We start from the raw sequence: 15341 nt of genomic DNA on the forward strand, positions 1-15341 counted from the left end.
CTCTGGTAGTTTAATTGGTATGGCATTGAGTAACAAATTAATTTAGGAAACATTATTGTTTTTGTTGACAGCCTACATATGAACAATTAATAGCTGTCTAATTATCTGTCTTTATTTGTGCAAAGAGTTATTTGTAATTGTGTTCATTTAATTTCTCTGCATATCTTGACAGGTAGATTCCCAAATATTTTATGCTGTCTATATTTAAGTGGAATTTCTCTTTCTATGTCTTGTTGTTGGATTTGCTGGTTGGTAATATGTAGAAATTCTCATGATGTGTATGTTTATTTTATATATTTCAACTTTGCTGAAATTTTAATTGTTTCAATTAGTTTTTTTGTTGACTCTCTAGAGTTTTCTAAGTAAGTCATCATATCATCTGGCAAAAGTGATAATTTTGTTTCTTCTTTGCCTAAGCTTATTCTTTCAATTTCTGTTTCTTGTCTAATTGCCATAGCTAGCACAATATTGAATGATAATGGTGATAATGAACATCTCTGTCTTATCTCTGATCTTATTAGAAAGACCTCTAGTTTATCTCCATTACAAACAATGCTGGTTCTTGGTTTAAAACAAATATTACTTATCATTTTAAGGAAAAATTCATTTATTCCTATGCTTCCTGGGTTTTTTTTTCTAACAAGAATTATCAAAAGCTTTTTCTGGTATAATGGTATAATATTTTGCTGTTTTTGCTATTAAATTGGTGAATTTTATTTATAGTTTTCTTCATCCTAAACCAGCCTCATATTCCTTATATTCTTTCAGCCTGGTGATAGTGGATAATCTTTGTAATATATTGTTGTAGTATCCTTACAAATATTTTGCTTAAAATGTTCATATCAACCTTCATTAGGAATATTGGTCTATAGTTCTCTCTCTCAGTTTTGCTTCTCCCTTGATTATATGTAAAGACCATATTTGCATCATACATGGAAGGAGTTTTGTAGGACTCCTTTCTCTCTTTTTCTTCAAAATTTTATGTAGTATTAGAATTAATTATTCTTTAAATATTTGGTATCATTTACTTGTAAATCCCCCTGACTGGGGGGATTATTTTCTTTGGGACTTCATTTATGGTTCAATTTCTTTTTCTAAGGTGGGGTTATTTTAGTAGTCTATTTCCTATTCTGTTAATCTGAGCAATGAACATCTTTGTAAATATTCAATCATTTCATTTAAATTATCAGTATTATTTCACATATTTAGATGAAACAGCTCCTAATAGTTTCTTATATTTCTTCTTCATTGAAAATGAATTAGCCTTTTTTCAATTTTGATATTGAAAATTTGGTTTTGTTCTTTCTCTTTAAAATCAAGTTAGCTAATGGCTTGCCTATTTTTTTCCCCTTAAAAAACTGTTAAGATGATACTGTTAAAGTGTTCAAATCAATATGTCAGCAAATTTGGAAAACTCAACAGTAGTCATTGGATTGGAAAAGAGCACTTTATGAGTCAAACCTAAAGAAGGGCAATACCAAGGAATGTTCAAATTTCAAAGTAATTATTTTGTGATTTCACACACCAGCAAGGTTAAGCCTGAGATTATGCAAGCTAGGCTTCAGCAATATGTGAACTGAGAATTACTAGAAGAGCAGGCTGATTTTTCAAAGAGGCGGAGGAACTAGAAATTGCCAACATTCATTGGATTATGAAGAAAGCAGTAGAGTTCCAGAAAAAAACATCTATTTCTGCTACCCTAAAGTCATTGATTGTGTGAATCACAAGGTACAGCAAGTCCTCAAAGAGATGGGAATACCAGATTATCTTATCTGTCTCTTATGTGGATCAAGAAGCATATGTGTATGCTGTATGTGGGTCAAGAAGCAACAGTTAGAACTGAACATGAAACAATTGATTGGTTTAAGGTTGCAAAAGGAGTACGACAAGGTTGTATGTTGTCACTTTATTTATTTAACTTACATGCAGAGTACATCACTGGAAATTCCAGGCTGGATGGACCAAAACCCAGAATTAAGGTTGCCAGGAGAAATATCAGCAATCTCAGATATGCAGATGATACTACTCTGGTGGCAGAAAGTGAAGAGGATTTAAGAAGCCTCTTAATGAAAGAAAGTGAAAGAGAAGAGTATAAAAGCTGGCTTGAAGCTTAACATAAAAAAAACAAACAGTAAGATCTTGGGCTCAAAGATCATTGCAGACAGTGACTACAATTGTGAAATTAAAAGATACTCATTCCTTGGAAGGAAAACTATGGCAAATCTGGGCAGCATACTAAAAAGCAGGGATATCATCTTACTGACAAAGGTCCATGTAGTCCAAGCTATGGTTTTTCCAGTAGCAATGCATGATGTGAGAGAAGAGGAAAGCTGAGCACTGCAGAATCAACACTTTTGAATTTTGGTGCTATAAAAGACTTTTAAGAGTCCCTTAGACATCAAGGAGATCAAATTAGTCAATATTTTAAAAAATTAATTCAGGCTATTCATTGGAAGGTCAAATACTGAAGCTGAAGCTTAAATACTTTGACCACATAATGAGAAGATAGGACTCATTGGAAAAAACCCTGATGTTGGGAAAGATTGAAGGAAAAAAAAAAGAGAGGGGGGAATGGCAGAGGATGAGATGGATAGATCGAGTCATGAAAACAACAAATGTGAACTTGGACAGACTTTGGGAAATAGTGGAGGAAAGAAAGGTCCATGGGGTGATGAATAGTCAGACATGACTAAATGACCAAAAAACAATGACAAAATTATATTTATTATTAATTCAAAGTTTTTTTTTGCTTTCAGTTTTGTTAATATCTCCCTTGATTTTCAGAATTTCTGTTTTGCTATTTAACTTGAGAGTTTTAATTCATTTATTTTCTAGGGTTTTTTTAATTGCATGTAAATTCATTTATCTGTTCTTCCTCTCTTTTTTTGATGAAAGCATTTAGAGATATAATTTTTCCCTAAGTACTACTTTGACTACATCCCCAAATTTTTTGTTGTTTCACTGTCATTCTTATCTTTAATGAAATGATTTACTGTTTCTAGGATTTGTTCTCTGATCCATCCATTCTTTAGGATTAAGTTTTTTAGTTTCTTATTAATATTAAATTTTTGTTTCAAAGGCCATTTATTGAATAAAATTTTATCAGATATAATTTTTCTAAAATTCTATTCAAGTTCTTACTTCTTTTTGTTTATTTTTGGGGCTAGATTTATCAAGATGTGAAAGGGATGAATTGAGGTCCCCACCTTTTATAAATTTATAATCTATTTTTCCCTGAAACTCATTTAAATTTTCCTTTAAAAATCAGATGCTATGATATTTGGTGCATGTATATTTAGTATTGTGTTTAATTCACTGCCTATGGTACTTTTAGGAAAATGTAGTTTCCCTGTTTATTTATTTTAATTAAGCCCATTTTTTCCTGCTGCTTTGTCTGAGGTCATGATTTACACCTTTCTTCTTTTTTTTTACTAGCGTAATAGACTCTATTTCAGCTCTTATTTTAATTTGTGTGTGGATTTTTCTGTTCAAGTGTGATTCCTGTAAACAAAATATTGTTGGATTATTTCTAATCCATTCTGCTATTCTCTTCAATTTTATGGGTGAGTCATGCCATTGTTGTTTACAGTTTCTATGTCATTTTTTCTATGTTACATATTTCTATGTCAGATTTTCTATTCGGTTCTTGTCCATCCATCAGGAATGATTGGAAGCTTTCTATTTCTTTAAATATCCATTTTTCCCCCTTATTTCACTTTTTCTGAGTAGCTTAATATTTGATGATAAGCTAGGATCTTTTTTTTTTTTGCATGTCATATTCTAGGTTAAACCTTGTGTGACTCTAACCGTAGTTCTTTAATGATTGAATTCTTTCTTTCTGGCTGCTTGCAATACTTTTTGCTTTGATTTAGGAGCTCTGGATTTTGCCTAAAATATTTCTGAGAATTTTCACTTGGGGGTTTCTTTTAGGAGGTAAGCAGTGGATTATCTCTATTTCCACTTTGCCCTCTGGTTCTAAAAGCTCTGGAGAGTTTTCTTTTATGATTTCTTGATAACTTCTTTCTAGGCTCTTTTTTTGGTCATGGCTTTCAGGTAGTCCAAAGATTCTTAAATTATATTTTCTCAATCTGTTTTTCCAGGTAAGTTATTTATACTATGAAGTATTTTATATTTTTTTTCAGTCTTGACTTTGTTTTATTATTTCTTGATGTCTCATAGAATCTTTAGCTTCTATGTGGTCCATTTTAATTTGGGGGGAATATTTTCTTGGGTAAGCTTTTGTACCCTTTTTATATCTTCTTTCCCATAGCTCTCATTTCTTCATACATTTTTTCTCTATTATTCTCAAATGGTTTTAAATTTTATTTTTAGCTCTTTTTCTAAGACTTGCTGTAACTCTTTCAGGAATTCTGTTTTTTGACTTATGTACAAACTCCATTTTCCTTTGAGTCTTTGCTTGTAAATGTCTTGGAGTCATTCTCTTCTAGGTCTCTCTTGAGTTTTCCTGTTGCCATAATAGCTCTTCATGGTGGGATTCTTTTTGGTTTGTTTGCTCATTCTTTCAACCTACTTTTTGACTTTGAATTTTATGTTAGTGTTGAGGACTATACAATTCTGGGAGGGGATGTTTGGCCTGATCTCTGTCCTCTTATCTCCTTCTACTTTTGTAGTTCAGCTGGAGGCCTGCAGGCTTTCAATGATTCTAAATTGAAATGATCTGGGGCATTGCCCCCCTGGTCTGACCTCTGCAAGTTCTAGATCCAGATTTGGGTCTCTCAGTTTATCCCTGTTTGGGATTTTCAGTCGACTATTGCTGGACTCAGTCACTATTAACCTACTGGGAGGTTCTGTAGGCTCAGAATGACTGAAATGCAGATTTCCCTTTGGTCTGGGATGTCTTCCCTGGTTACTACACTGCAGGCTTCCACCTTGGACTAAAAGCTAGAAATGACTTTCTGCTCTACTTTGGGGATCAGAGACATACAGCTCCTGATTGCTTTTGGAATGGATTCCTTGATCAATATGCGAACAAGGGCTCACTAGCAACCCACTCCACTGGACCACTCCTCTCTGCTCTGGATCTATGACCCAGAACTGAATAGTGAGTGGCAGAGCTGACATATAGCACCCATTCCTGCACCCTGCTCTAGGTCAGAAATCCCCTGAGATCTCTTCTTCCCTTGATGGTTCCTACTCTGGTGCTCAGTCTTGGTTCTCTTTCAAGCCCTGGGTACTAGAATGTTCAGTTTGACTTGTTCCAGGTCAGACCCTGTCCTCTATAACTGGAAATCTCTGTCTTTTCCTAAGTCACACTGGGCTAGAAAAATAACTCTCTGTGACTTTTTCTTGGGTTTACCCATTAGAATTTGGTCTGGTGGGTTTTCTAAGTCTTCATAGAAGAGTTTTGGTGAGGGAACTAGGCTGTACTCCTTACAATTTCACTGTCTTGACTTTACCTCTTTAAAGCAGTTTTTATAATCCATTTCCCCCTGTGGATATACTGGAAAGTATCAAAGGTACAGGAAAGCAAATAGTTAAGTTCCTTTGAGGGCAGAGGGAGCCTACAAGATAGACAAGTTTATGCTCATTACAAGAGTGAGACTTTCATAGGAATGCCTAGGAAGCCACTGTAAAATTATGGCAAAAGGGATGATGTATTTGAAACAAGGCGGTAAGGGTGACATGAAATGGACATTTATTTGTCAAGCATATATTGTCCCATATAGTTCCAGGACTCTTTCCAAGCTTGGAGCACCTGCCTCTCTTGTCATGCATCCCAATGCCCCCTAGCACCATTATAACTAAGCACCCAGACAGAGACATTAGACTAAAGTGCAAAGGAGACTTAGGGAAGAGGGAGAAGAGGAAAGTAGAGTAATCAATGGAAGAAAGGATGGGGACAGGGAGCTTCCTTTGTGAAATGAATCAATGCTACTGAGACAAAACATCAGGAACAAAGAGTTAAGAGAGTGCTTTAGAGGGGGAAAGGTCTTGTTAATTTAAAAGAGGGAGTGGAGGTATAATGACTGAAATCTTTGCCTGCAGACACTAACTCCTAGAGTGTGGCTTAGTTACAATAAAGAACATTTCACTTGTTTTTCTTGGTTCAGAGGAATGTGGGTAGGAAATATGCTTAGTTTAGGTGCAAATTTTAGATTTTGTAAAACAGACTAAAAGTGAACCCAGAGATTTGTCAAAAATGAGTGGACTCAAAATATTATATTAAAAAAATGAATGGGCTCAATTTGCTTCTGTAGATTTTTCTTTCCCATGTTTTTTCAGAAAACATCAGATCAGACTCTTCCTTTCCTCCAGTCAGTGACAATCTATGGTCTCCAATCCAAGTTTTAGAAGGCTGGAGAGTTGAATGGTGCAGAAATGGCAACAATATTTTTTCCGAATTCTTGAGCATTAATATTTCTCCCAGTTTTCACATCCAGAGGCATTAGTAGTAACACAGGTAAGAACTTTTGGAAATGACAGTTTCTATTTTGACAGCACCTTTTTAAGGCCTGCCAGCTCAGCTGTAAAAAAAATTTGCTCTGGATTGAAACTTGGCATTCACTGTGCAGTCCTAGAGCATTGCACTAAATTTGGATTAAATCTGTTAAGATTGTTCTCCAAATTATAAGTATAAAAATAAAATTGAAGAACTTTTATGACATCCTTGATGGTTTCTGTGCTCCTACTGTGTGGAGAAGAAAAGGGATTTCTAATTTTTAAAATGCAAACTTGGAAAGTACCTGCATCGGGCTTTATTTGGGTGCTCTTTTTATTGTGTAAAGCATTTAGGGATATTTTTAAATTGCATGTACTTATTTATTTTGTATGTCACATCCTGAGTCACCAAAATTGAAATTCTAAAACCAGTTTCAAGTTCCTAACTCTTAATCCCAATGTCAGGGCCTGAGAGTTTGAAGGGAAAGGCCCCCAGCTGTAGTCGTAGCAGTATCAGCAGCAGACTCCTGTCACTTGAGTCTCCCTCTGACCAGAGACGCAAGCAGACAGGTGAAGGTGATGGAAGTCTGACGCCCACCAGGAGGAAATATCCTGCTTTTGGCAGTAGTCCCAGTGTGAAGCAGTCCACCTGTTAATAGACACCACCCAGCCTGTCAGCAGAGCAATAGGGGCCCTTCCCCCAACTGCCTCCTGTTACACTCCTGTGTTTGGCCACCACCAGCACCTTTAGATCCTCGAATAATCCCAGTCAATCACCAGACAATTCCACAATGACTTCTTTTTTCAAGTTACACTGTTGTTGGGGTTGGGGTAGAAGTGAGGGGGAGAGGCTGTTTTACAGACCTAGTTCTAATGTATTTATTAAACTATATGCCAGGCACTGTGCTCAGCATTGAGGTTAAAGAAAGCAAAAAGAAGGTCCCTTCTTAGTTTAGGCCAAGGGTTCTTAATCCTTTTTTGTGTCATGGGATTCCTTTGGCAGAACCCCCTCTCAAAATAATGTTTTTAAATGACTGTTGCAAAGGAAACCAATTATATTGAAATACATGATAAATATCTTTTAAAGTTCATAAGTGCTAAGTTAAGAAGCACTGGTTAGGCATTTATTAAATACATGGGAGCTATGAATTGGGTAAAACTCATTATTTCTGATTTTGTGCAAAATGTGGCTGATTTTTTTTCACTGCAATCTGTTGGGGTTCCATTTCACTGGTGGCCCATTTCTTTCTACTGATTATCGACAGCATGATAGTACCTCTGAGGTAAATGCTGACTCCTCATGGAAAACTTTAGCAGGCCCGTAAATTTTATCGTAAATATTTGTAAGACCAAGCAGTGTGAACCTAAGTTATTCAGCTTTTCAGTGCTTTAGGCAACTCTCTCCAAGACTTTAAGTTGCAGAGAAGGTGTCAATCTATATTGGTGGAAGGATTTCTTTGGGGGGAGTTCCCTAAGTCCATGAAACTCCAGGTCCAATCCTTCTCCCTTTTTGTAAGAGTAGATACGGAAAGAAAATTAGTTTGCATTTTCAAGCAGCAGTTGAAAAGATGGCAAGGCCTACATGTAAGTGTGGATAAAAATGGTGACCTATAGCCTTTCTACAGGGAGTGCACACATAAAATGGCCCCCTAGTTAGCAGCAGGGGTCAGGGAACAGCTGTTTGCTGAGCCTATTTTGAAAGCTCCAGCTCTCTGCCTCACAGGTGGTCCAGCACAAAGCGTTTGATAGAATACTGTGAACCCAGAGAGAGCCTCTTCCCAAGGTACTCTAAAGGTTTATGGGTTGTTTTTTTTTTTATTTGTTTAAATGGCATCTTTAAGGTATTTGGAAGTAAGTAGAAAACAGATCTATTTTCTTTCATTTTGCAATTTCAGTGGCATGCCTAGTATCATAGAATTTTAAATATAATATATTCAAAAAATATGTATTATGTGTAAAATGCTCTGAAGTAGCTTGGCATATTGAAGTGAACACTGAATTTGAAGTCAAAAAGACCCAGGTTCAAATCCAGCCTCAGACACTTACTGGCTATATTAGCCCAGGCAAATCACTTAACTTCTGCCTGCCTCAGTTTCCTTATTTGTAAAACGAGGGTAATGATAACTGTAGTATTTACTTCATAGGATTATTTTGTGGCTCAGATGAGATGGTGCATGTATGAGTAAGTTGCACATAGTATCATAGATCTAGGTTTGGAAGAGACCTCAGATTTCATCTGAACCACAGGTGGAGAACCCGTGGCCTTGAGGCCACATGTGTTCCCCACCCCTGAACCAACTTCTCTACTTTGTAGATAAGGAAATGGAGGCTCAGGAACATTTAGTGATTTGCCTAGGATAAATAGGTACTAAGTATCAGAAGTAGGATTTGAACCAAAGTCCTCAGGCATCAGAGCCAGCATTTTTTCCACTGTATCACCAGGCTTCCCTAAACCCTGAGTTCGTTTAATTGAATTAAATTCACTTATTTAATTAAACAATTAAGTTATTTTAACAATTATAGGGTTCAAAAAAGACAACCATTTGAAAGAGTCCCAAAAATTAGGCTTTTCATGCTTTTAAACAGTATCCCTTTTAATGCCATGTGAAGAAATGACAAGGTAACTAGACAAAAGACTGCAGACTAGCAATAATGTGTTTTTAGCAATGAGGTCCACATACATTTGCCCATCTCACCACCCAGGAGATTTGTGACACATTTTTTGTTCTGTGGCATATGACATCAAATAGACTGTTGGTTAAAGGAGTCAGCAAACTGTAGCCCACCATCTGCTTTTGTATGGCCCTACGAACCAAGAATGGAAGTTCACAGGCCCTCCCAACACAAGAGGCAGGGTAGATTGGGCCCACAAACAAAAATTTGCCAGTCACTGGGTTGATTTAACTTTTAGAAGTGGATTAGTACCACCAAAAGCCAGTCATCTTCACAGGATGCCATTACCCCTGATCCTTCTCAACTCCTTTTCTTCCTGATCCTTTCATGAAATTTGATTTATTATGTTTTTATTCCTTTCCCTACTTCACTGGATAATTTCCTTCTAGTTTAAATGTTTCATATTTGTCATTTTATGAGCAACATCTTGAGCTCTGTAGCAGAGTTGACATATAGATCCAATAAATATTAACAAAAAACTTAGTTCATTACTTTAAATTAGAAGATATTTGTGTGGTATTGCTGCTGTTTTTTAAAGTTATTACAAATGGACCATCAGATTTGATTAAAATGCCTAAAAGAATTGTCATAAAGTCATAAGGTGTTAGAGTTAGAAGGGCTTATCTAGTTAAATTCTGCCTAAGACTTGGATTCTCTCTTCCCTCCTTGACAAGGGATCATTCAGATTCCGCTTAAAGACCTCCAGTGCCTGGGAACTCACTGCCTCCTGAGGTATCCTATTCCATTTTTATGTAACTTTAATCAACAGGGAATTCTTTCTTATTCTGAGTCAAGGATGACATTCCTGTAACTACTATTCATTCCACACATTAAAGGCAAACTGGATTCCCAATATAACACTATTTGCTATACAGCAGAATTTGGCATAAGATAGGTCTGTATTGGAACTCATCCAAGAAGATCTAGCTACTGTGTAAAGAAACCTTTCAGTAAGTCACTCTCATTGCTGAGAAAACTGACAACGCCTGAAGGATAAAATACCAGGGCCTCAACTTGGCATCTAAAGCCTTTCACAATCTAGCTCCAGCTCTACCTTTCTAGACTTGCTTCACATTATTTCCCTTTACACATTATATTCCACCCAGACTTGTCTGCTTGCTGCTCCCCAAACTCAGTACCATATCTCTTCCTTCCTTGCCTTTGCCTAGGCTGACTCTGATGCCTGGGATACAAACCTCTGCCTCCGAGAGGTTTTGGCCTTCTTCAAGTCTTCTTCCCCAAGGCCCACAAAAAAGCCTATGTCTCTCTTATTCTTAAAAAAACACTAATTTGATTCTACCAGCCATGCTAGCCATTGTCTTCTCTCTCCCTCATGGTTAAACTCCTTGATCAATTTTAAATGTTTTCCCATCTCCCCTTCTAAACCCTCTGCAATCTGGCTTTGGATCACATTGTTTAACTGAAGCTGCTTTCTCCAGCATTACAAAAGGTGTCTTTAGTACTGTAGTTTATGGCCTTTGAGTAATGCTCATCCTCCTTGACTTCATTGCATCATTTCACACTGTTGATCTTCTCTCATCCTAGATACTCTTTCCTCTGAGTTTTCATTGTACAGTTATCTCTCCAACATCGGGGGGGTTAGGAGCATGGTGCCCCTTGCAATCTAGAAATCCACATAAAAATTTTTGGCCCTTCATATCAGAGAAGAAATCTGAATTATTATGGGATTCAAAATATGTTGATATTATATAATATTATACATATATTTTGTGCATATCTGAGTTTCTAAATTTTTCTGTGTCATCTGTTGGCCTTCATATTTCATCTGTGGCTTGCACAAAACTCTCCAAAAATTCTCATTTAATTTATTGTGCTGACCCATGACATATTGAAACCAGGATGGGGAAAGTAGCGATGTGCAAGGGATAACAAACAGTACTACTCTCCTCTGGTTCTCCACCTATCTCACTTCCTTTCAGACAATTCAAATCTCATCTTCTTCAGGAAGTCTTTCCCAGTCACTGGACCTGCTAGTGCCTTCCCTTCTGGTACTATTTCCTATATGGACAGTGGACATTATTTACACATTGTCTCCTGCCATTAGAATGGGAATTCCATGAAGGCAAGAGCTGTTCTTGTCCTTTTTGTGTCCTCAGTGCTTAGCACAGAGCCTGGAACACAGAAAGTATTTAACAAATGCTTGTTGACTGACTGACTGAATCCCTATCTTAACTCTTTCTTGATTCCCCCTAGTTACAATATTAGTGATCTCTGCATCTTCCTTACATCATCATCATCATCATCATCATCGTCATCATCCTCAATCATCAACCACTCACAGTTATATAGAATTTTAAGGTTTGCAAGGTGTTTTATCTACATTATCGTATGTATACATACATCCATACATATATACCATCAGAAGAAGTGACACAAGGACACTCTCAAGGTCTCTCTGAAGAACTTTGGAATTGATTGCATGATATGGGAGACACTGGCACAGGACTGTCCAACACGTCATTCCCTCATCAAAGAAGGTGCTGTGCTGTAGGAGCAAAGCAGAATTGCAGGAGCTCAAAAGAAATGTAAGATGAGCAAATTTAGAGACATCTCCACCCCAAATGTTCATATGGACTATTAGTGCTCAACCTGTGGCAGAGCATTCTGAGCTCATAATGATCTGATCAGCCACAGTTGGACACAATGTACCTTGACTCCAACACAGTGATGTCATTTTGGTCATCTTTGAGAATGAAGGACAACAACCATATGACGTATTTCATTTGTGCATGCATATGCTTATCTGCTCACATGTCGAATCCTTTCAATAGAATTTAAGTTCTTTGAGGGCAGGGACCATATTTTATTTTGTCCTTGAATTTATTGCACCTAGAACAGTGTCTTGTACAGTACAGGAACCAAATAAATACTTACTAGATTAAATCAGATTGTATTTGCTGAACCTTAAGGACAAGATTATAATGAGGTGGTGATGGGTACATATGTGCAGAAATACTCAAATAAGTGAAAAATATTTCCTGAATTAGTCAAAAGTAAAAATAAAAAAGTGTGAGTCTACAATTAAAAGTCTAACCTGAAAGTCCAACCTAAAAGAGTTTTAACATTACTTAAAGGGATCACAGGGGAGCTGTGCAGCATGTCTCTGTTGCATCCACATGTACATCAACCCAAAGATAGCCTGGGCCGTATGTGTCAAATATCAATCTGCCTCAAGCAAATCCTACTCAGACACAAAATCTTCATTGTCAGCAGAATGTCAAACTCTAAAGACAAGGCATCAAAATAGAGAAAATTCTGGAGAGCCAAATTGATTCAGAAAAAGATTCTTTGCAAAAGGAGGATTCTTTACAAAAGTAGGGGTAAAGGTTTGAGAGAGAGAGCAAGTTTGGGAGAGGCAAAAGCCTATAGAAATGCAGGCCAGGGAATAATTCTGGGGATATGAAGAAGAATTAACAAGACCCGGAACCATCTTTTTGAAGCAATGTCCAAGTGTTACAAGATGTTGGCAGTAAAGGATATTAACAAGATGATGCCTTTTTCCAAAGACAAAGACAGGAGTAGAAAAAAGCAAACCCTAGCCCCTGCCCCTGGTCCTTATGACCCTAGGGGGACAGAATTCTCACAGTTTATTACTAATACCATAGTTAGAAAATGAGTAAGTCTAATGCTATTACTAAAATTATTAAATAATACTAATAAGTCTAATACTACAGTTAGGATAAGAGTAAAACCCTGAAAGAAAAAGATTTATTATGACAAAGAAGGACAGAAAAACCTTTATTCTTCAGAGCTTCCTTTCCTTTGTGAAGAGAGAAAAAGTAGGGGGCAGCTAGATGGCACAGTGGATAGAACAGCAACCCTGGAGTCGAACCTGAGTTCAAATTTGGCCTCAGACACATAATACTCACTAGCTCTGTGATCCTGGGCAAGTCACTTAACCCCATTGCCTAGCCAAAAAGAGAGAGAGAGAGAGAGAGAGAGAGAGAGAGAGAGAGAGAGAGAGAAAGTACCACTGCTTTCATAGAATCATAGATTTAAAGCTGGGAGGGCCTTAGAGATCATCTAGTTCAACATCCTCATTTGAAGATGAAGAAATTGACTCCCAGACAACTTAAATGACTTGTCCTGGACAAAGCCAGAACTTGAATCTAAATCTTCTGACTCCAGATCCAGAGTGCTTTTCTATGAAGCAGAGAATGTCTGCTGAACATGATCTTAGAGATAATCTAATGGTCCAACTCCATTTTACCAATGAGGAAATTCAGATGCAGAACAGTAATTTGCCCAAGGTAATGTAAGGATTAAAAGTAGCAGAGCTGGGATTTGATTCTGAATCTGATTCTGGATCTTTATATCACACCACATTGGTTCATGCAGTGCACTTTCCCAGGTACCACTTATGATTAAAATAAGCATCAGCTAGAGCTTCCTCTTTAGAAACCAAGAGAGGGAAAATGTGGTGGTAAAGGGAAGAGAAAAAAGGAGTTGTTACTTAACCCCATTGCTCTCTGCATTAGAAAGTACTGGCTAGATTAAACCTTGGGACAACCAAATATAATATACTGATGTAGTACAAACTCTGGGCTCATTTCCCCAAGACTCATTGAGACTAGCAGTTTTATCTTTAGAAGTTAGCTGCCTGCTTCTCCCCTCTGTGTTCAAGGGGTAATCCTAAGAGGTTGGGGAGGTTACTCTAATACTACCATTTATGAGCCTCCACCAATGTCCTCCCTCACTTATTATCAGTTGAAATCAATTAGTCAGACAGACTAAATTAGGTTTTAGGAAAACATATTTACTACAATGACGTAGTGAGAACAGTTGATACAGAACACACATACCACATCAGGGGCACACACTCCCACAGATACACACAGAGTCCAGGGCAAAGTGAATTCAGGCTTAGAGAGAACATGTTGGAAATGGGTAAAACAATTCCTGGTTGCCAGAAGTCTTTTTCTCTTCTTTATGGGTCTTTGTGAAATTCCCTTCAGGCACGATGAAGCTTTCTACTCCAAAACATAGCCATTATAGAGTACTAAAACTTTCTTTCCTCGTTATATCCAGTGACTGTTGTCAGCCACTGTTATCCTGGGGACACTTTTACCACAGCTAATGAGGCATTCCAAATATTCCAAGTTTGCAAACTCCTGAAGGTTTTCGTCTGGTCAATAGGGAAAAGAGTGAAGAATCAGAGGGTCTTCTACTCCTACCCCACCCCCACCCCCTCTAAGTGATTCCCTTTCAGAGGGCAGGAGTGTGGCTGAAACTGCTTTCAACACTGGACTAGTCTGACATTGAAATGCCCAATTCTAAGCCTGTTATTTTCATACAAGTCACAGTGTGTGACTAACTCTTAAGCTATTCAAACACACTTCCCACATAGCATCATTTCATTTATCCAATGGATTCACTTCATCCAAACTGATTAAGAACTTTTTCTACTAAGCTTAATATCTTTGATTGATTGATTGAGTAAAAGTGTTCTCACCTGATAAAGGTATCAGGGCATGGTGCATCTTGTGAGTTACATTAAGTGGGGGCAGAGTAATTGATTCAATTTACCCCCCTTCTTCTGTACTGAGATTGCCAGGAGAGTTTTGTGAAGAGGTAGAAAAGGAGAATATTACCGGCAATATCTTCAAATGCCCACTCTCCACCAGCCATTAAAATCCTAAACAGACAAAGAATCCTGGGATCTTTTTTCAGATTCATATAGAATTCTACTTCCAGAGCTGAAAACAACTATGACTATATGCAGATTTCTAGAATTGGGAGAGGTATCTAGAGGGTAGAACAACAAGGAAAAAAAAAATATAGGGCAGACATGATTGAGGAACTGAATTATACCCGCAATGGGATAGAAAAGTAGAAGACTTAGAAGTACACATGTGTATTTCTCCCAGATTAGACAAACTATAATCATGGTAAATAAAGAGGGGGGGCGGTCTTCTACTTGTTATAGCTTCCATTTTGTATTTGCAGGAGAGCAGATGCAGGAAAGGGTTATATAAAGGTAAACATTTCTTTTCATCAATAGCCTACATACTGAGAAAGAACAATTCAAGTTTTGTTGTTGATCACTCATTCTGACTTCTTGTGACCCTATTTGGGGTTTTCTTGGCAAAGATACTAGAATGGTTTGCCAGTTCCTTCTCCAGCTCATTAAACTGATGCAACTGAGGCAAACACGGTTGAGTGACTTGAGCAGGGTCACAAAGCTAGTGTCTGAGACTGAATTTGAATTCAAGTCGACTCCAGGCTCAGTGCTTTATCCATTGTGCCAC

The sequence above is a fragment of the Vombatus ursinus genome, unplaced genomic scaffold (genome assembly GCF_900497805.2).
Source record: "Vombatus ursinus unplaced genomic scaffold, bare-nosed wombat genome assembly UNPS02015175.1, whole genome shotgun sequence".
Lineage (NCBI taxonomy): Eukaryota > Metazoa > Chordata > Mammalia > Diprotodontia > Vombatidae > Vombatus > Vombatus ursinus.